The sequence below is a fragment of the Pteronotus mesoamericanus genome, unplaced genomic scaffold, assembly GCF_021234165.1.
Source record: "Pteronotus mesoamericanus isolate MK-2021 breed Mesoamerican mustached bat unplaced genomic scaffold, CSHL_Meso_final contig_55, whole genome shotgun sequence".
In the NCBI taxonomy this organism is placed as follows: Eukaryota; Metazoa; Chordata; class Mammalia; order Chiroptera; family Mormoopidae; genus Pteronotus; species Pteronotus mesoamericanus.
Genome location: NW_026555198.1, coordinates 3,097,790 through 3,103,789, shown reverse-complemented (window position 1 = coordinate 3,103,789; position 6,000 = coordinate 3,097,790). Strand labels below are relative to the sequence as shown.

Below are 6,000 nucleotides of genomic sequence, written 5' to 3'. Positions count from 1 at the left end.
ATGTTCTCTCTCACGCCGATGTCTCCTTCTCTCTCTCTCTCTCACTTTCCTCCCTTCCTCTCTCTCTAAAATTATCTTTGGGTGAGGATTAAGAGTGGAACTGCCTTATGACCCAGTGATTCCACTTCTGAGAATTTATGAATTCAAGAAAATATATGCACTTCTATGTTCATTGCAGCATTATTTACAATAGTCATGATTTGGGAGCAGCTGAAGTGCCCATCAGTAGATGAGTAGATAAAAAGCTGTGGTACATTTCCAAAATGGAATACTACTTGACCATGAACAAGAAAGAAATCTTATATTTGGGATAACATGGATGGACCTGGACAGAACTATGCTAAGTGAAGTAACCCAGTCATAGGAAGACAAGTATCACATAATTTTACTCATATGTGGAAACTAACGAACAAACTGAACTAACAAGCAAAATAGTGACAGGCTCATAGATAGAGAGAAGACTGACAGTTGTCTGGGGAAGGGCTTGGGGGGTGGAGGGATTGAGCCAAAAAAAAAAAAAGAGCGAGAGAAAAAACTCATGGATATGAACAATGGTATGGTGATTGCCAGGGAAGGGGAAAGTGGTGTTGGGAGGTAGAAGAGGGTAAAAGAGGGATAAATGGTGATGGAAGGCAAGTTGACTTGGAGTGGTGAATACACAATACAATATCCAGATGATATATTATAGAGTTGTACACCTGAAACCTATATAATTGTGTTAACCAGTTTTACCCTAATAAATTCAATAAAGAGGAAAAAAGAAAAAATTTCCCCTATTGTTTCACATATGTTCTTACATTTTTATGTTTGATACAGGGTCCCAACATGGTCCATGCATGGCCTTTGGTTATGTTTCTCAAATGTCTTTCATTTATTATGTTCCCCTTTCTTTTTCATTTACTTGGAAGTTCCTTGTTCAAGAAATGAGAGACCATAAACTTTTTCCTCACTGTTTTCCTGGTGCCTAGAAAAGATTCAGAACTTTCCCCTGTTTGTGAATGAATGAGGAAATAAAGGGCCACAGTCTCATCAGCCTGGTGCAACACTTGGTTGGGCTTTCTACTTCTCAGAAGTCTTTGCTTGTTGTCCATCCTTGGGATAGTCTCCTTTCATTGACCCTCTCAGTCTCCCCATCCACAAAGTGGAGCAGCTAATACCTGCCTTCTGCTCCAGTTCCTGGGAAGATTGTGACAAAGGCTGGGATTTTAAAAATAAAACCTAAAACGGCTTTGAGCAATTGGTGCTATAAATACCAGGGCAAGAGTTCTATTATTAAATGTCCTTTGTTCATAGAAGTTTCAGGCAGAGTGGTAAGGTTGAGAGGTAGAACCCCTTTTCTTTGTCCTTTGTGCTTCCTTGAGTGTGGCAAGTAAGAGTCAGGGCTAGGAGCATGCCCTGGGGTGGGGAGCCCCAAGGCTCCCTTCAGACAAGTCAGCCCTGCTCTGGCTGGGGCAGGCCTGCAATATCCTATTCCATCCAGGCAAATATAGAATAGCCTAGAGACTGGGAGGACTGAGACAACTGTTCCTGTTTTGATAAGTGTCGGAAGGATGTAGCTGCAGGTGGGGGTGAATGTCTGTCTCGAACAAGGAAGCCCAGCCAGGAAGTCACTGGGCCCCACAGGGGAGAGCTGAGATTTAGGCTGGACTCCTGACAGCACCTGTGGCCCCAGTGTCACTGGCGACAATGAAGAACTTCTCATCTGGAAATTCTGCACATATTTATGAGTCAATTAGTTTTCATTTCAAACAAAAAGATCAGAGAAGCTTTGATGAGTGGCCAAGAACTACTACAGAGAAGTTAATAGCCAGTGAGGTCAAGTTTCAGCCTTCCCTGGTTTGGAGAGAATCCTATTCTGAAGCCAGCAGCCATGCGATATACTCTGAGCCAAGCAGGCAGCCAGGAAGCAAAAGGGGACCTTCCCTATGGGCATTTTGTACCTAACCTGCACTCCAGAGGGGGTTTTGCAAGAGCTTTTGCAGGAGGCTGTAGTCAGTGTTTTACTTCCTACTCTGCTCCCCTTACCCTACATAAATTTTCCACAAGGTGGCCCTTGTTGAGGCCAGGTCTTTTTTCTTTTCTTTTTTTCCTTAAGATATTTTGAGAGAGAGGGGAAGGGAGGAAGAAAGAGAGGGAGAGAAACATCGATGTGAGAAACATCTATCAGTTGCCCCTTGTCCGGGTCTCAATCAGGACTGAACCCAAAACCCAGACCTGTGCCCTGACCAGGAATCAAACCAGCAGTCTTTCGCTGTGGGTGATGATGCCCAACTCACTGAGACACACAGGTCAGGGCTACCTCAGGTCTTTAACACACTGGGCATGCACACAGAGTGTGTGCTATGGGAATTATGAAAAATAACAACAGAACATAGGAATTTGCAAAATGATAAAAAGCACTGGGAAATTTAAAAGTAAATTTAAAAGTAACAAGGACCAGCCCTGGCTGGTGTGGCTCAGTGGATTGAGCACTGGCCTGCGAACCAAAGGGTTGCCAGTTCGATTCCCAGTCAGGGCATATTCCTGGGTTGTGGGCCAGGTCCCCAGCGGGGTTGGGGCACATGAGTGGCAACCATACATTGATATTTCTCTCCCTGTCTCCTTTCTTTCCCCTCTGTCTAAAAGTAAATAAATAAAAGCTTAAAAAAAAAAAAGTAACGAGGACCTAAAAGTACCAATATGTGAAGGGGAAATTTTCTAAGCTTTCTGTATGCCTAAAGGAGGAGCTTATTTTGGAAACGGAAGAAGTATGATTTTTCCCCCTCAACTCAAAGTGGTTGAACTTATTTAGCTCAAAGTAATAAAAAACAAAAACCAAATGTGACCTGGTACAAGATTTCTGTGTGGAATAGAGTGGAAGCAACCAGAGCAGTAAGACCATGAAAATCTAGTGCCTTGTAATAATATTCTTCAAGCTGATTTTTTTCAGATGCCCCTGAGAGGATGTTGAGGATAGGTTTGAGACATGGGTTTCTGAGTCAAATAGGCAACTATCTCAAATTTAACCCTCTTTTTAATAAGAGGTTACTGGAAGTTTCCATGAATCTGAAATTATTTGTCTAAACATTCTCACTTTAGTTTTTATGAAGCTACTAGCATAGCCAGGAGTTTTATATGTGTTTAAATAAGGAATTTAACTGTGCATTGAACAACTGAAGAAGCAAGTGGTCCAAAGCTGTTAGCACAAACTTTGGAGACAAATAGGCCTAGATTCATACCCCTAGGTTCTCTTCCCCTTACTAGTTGATTGAATTTGATATGAAGCCTTACTGCTTCTTCTGAAAAACTTGGATAAATTTACCTCAGAAGTTTGTGATAAGTATTACCTTAGATGATAAATATGAATCACTTAGAAGAGTGTCTCACATATAATGAAATTCCCCAAATAGCGCTAGCAATAGTAGTATTTATGAAACTGGGGGCAGCCCAAGGGCTTTTCTTTATGTTCTTTTCTACTAAATAATCTAGATCAGTATGGTTTTAGAAAAGTGAAATTTAGTGATGACCAGCAATAAGAAATATATTTTATGTGGTGATTGAGTACATATATACATAAAAGAAACAAAAGTTTTACAGAACAATACTCACCTTTACTGTGTACAGTTCATTCTGTCCTATTCTGTTATATTCTATTCTACTCAGTTGTAGTCTATTCTATTCTATTCTATTCTATTCTATTCTATTCTATTCTATTCTACTCTACTCTATTTTATGTCCTGGTCACAGCCCACTAAACAGATTTCACTACTGCCTAATGGGTCTTGGCCCTTAGTTTGTAAAAACACTTCCTAGATGAATCTGGACGAAACAATTACCACTCTTGGAATCCCTGAGAGCTGTATTCTTCTGAATTAACACCTCCGGTAAAGGTCTGGAGCCAAAGCAAATGTTCCCTGAATTTTCTTCCCTATTAGAGCCACCTCTTAAAACAATGAATGACAGCTGCAAAGTGACTAGACACCAGTCCTCTTCATGCTTTCACTGCTGACCTGGCTCCTGGATGATGATACTCTCTCTTTTCTAGACCTTTCTAGCAAGTCAGACCAAGATGTGTATTTGGCTTGTACAACCTGGCATGTGTATGCGTGTGTGTGCGTGTGTGCGAGTGTGTGTGTGTGTGTGAGGGGGGAGAGAGGGAGAGGGAGAGGGAGAGAGAGAGAGTTTGTAGGAATTGGGGAAATGAGGGGAAGGACTGCCAACTTCTCAGTTTTTCACTCTTATGTCACCAACATATCCAGTTTCTAACAGGTTGGAGCGGAATGCCCACTCCCTCTGGAGATGGCTGAGACAGTGAAAAATAGCCAAAGCACCAACAGTTACCAGCCCATTGCTCCACCTCCCTGGTTTGGTCCTTTCGACTTGACAGAGCCTTGGTCCAGTAAGATGATCTGACCACAGCTGGTCTCCTACACTTAGAACAAGTTGGAAGCAAGAGAACTTGGGTAAGGAATTTGGTTTCACTAAAAATAGCTGCAACATAGACCCTGTGACTACCACTCCTCGGAACAGTCTGATATGAACCACACAGGGTTCACTGACCCTTGCAATCACTTTGGACTATTTGCTTTTCCTGCCTGGAGTCCTTGAAACCAGGAGGGGTTTAGGGAGTTGGGGGTGCTTTGGCTCAGATGAGGACTCTTGCAAATATCAGAAACGCGTGGTGATGATATGACCAAGAAGCTTCCTCCTCTAGGGAGCGCGTGACTGCTGGCACTCATAACAACAGGTCCCTTTAAGATTTTGGTCCATGGTGAGATCTTGCTTGCTCATCACCACCAGGCCTGTTGCATCTCCACTTCTAAGGTAGGTGAATCCAAACTCATTGGGTGAAGTGCTACTGGAATTGTGATGCTCTGAGGTAACCCCGGCCCAGGTTTCCTCAGCCTGGGGCAGGGAGAAAAAATGTTAGGGTAGGTCATAGCTTACAAATGAAAGTCTAGGTCCATATTCCTGACACACTGATCAAGCCTCAGCAATATTTGGGAATTATTTCCTTTCCTTGTACTCTCCTAACCCAAAACCAAGGCATTAGCTAGCAAGAAAGCAGCTCAAGTGTTAAATTTAACACTTTCTCAACCTCTCTGTCTATAGATGCTTTATACTAGGTACCTTGTCCTTCCTGTCCTGATATTAACACTGAGAATTTGAATTTGGCTCAGGGCACTGGTCATGCATGTTTGCCTTTTCTTCTGTACAGCAACAGCGTAATACAGGCCTGTCTAGAGCAGGGATTCGCATAGGTTGGGCAGCCCGTGCAAGAGAGGGAATCCAATACAGGTGCGCAAAACACTTGCTTGGATTCCATTTTCCTTCCTTAAATACTGCTGTCAGGACTCATCTCTGGTTTCTAGCCTGTTTATAGCAATGGGCCTTTGGAGAAGGAGTTGGAATTGAAGGGGACTTGGAAAGTTCTGGGTTGGAATTGAAGGGGAATTGGAAAGTTCTGGGTCTGAGGTTAGGAGCCTTCTAAGACAAAAAGAAGCTGCCGTGGTAATTGGGAGGTTAAACACTAACAATCTCTTGCTTAAAGTTGACTTTTGAGACTTGCACTAAGCAAGCTATTATACCAGCATTCCAGCTTGCCAAACCAAGTTGTTTTCATGTAAATGAGGAGACATTTTAGTAACGGATATGTTTACTTTAAATGAAAATGACAATCTCCAAATATGATGGGGCTGGAGAAAACAAATCTACAGACTCGGAATCATCTGTGTCTGCTTTTTTTTTTTTTTTTTTTTTGATGGACTACTGACTGATACTATTTAAACATTATAATCCCTCTTCATTTTTTTTCCTTTCACCTATCTTCAAAGTACATGACTGTCCAAATAACATAAATTTAAAATCTTAATCCTAAAAGAAACATCTTGGAAATCATATGATCTACCTTTTATGTGAATTGGTGCAAGAGTTGAAATGTGATCATTTGGTCTATACCTAGATTGTTGCCTCAACTTCCTCTGTGATATTTCTACTTTGAAGCTATGGCTCTGTCGGCAT

General features: G+C 41.9%; 1 protein-coding gene across 1 annotated transcript in view; it reads left to right on the top strand.

Annotated features, from left to right (window-relative positions):
* The first annotated feature begins 4,510 nt into the window (after nt 1–4,510).
* Nucleotides 4,511–6,000, top strand: part of FGF13 (fibroblast growth factor 13) — a 497,959-nt gene continuing 496,469 nt past the window's right edge. Inside the window, exon 1 of the mRNA XM_054579559.1 lies at nt 4,511–4,803. The gene's annotated coding sequence lies outside the window, so the exon portion shown is untranslated. The remainder of the gene's footprint in view (nt 4,804–6,000) is intronic.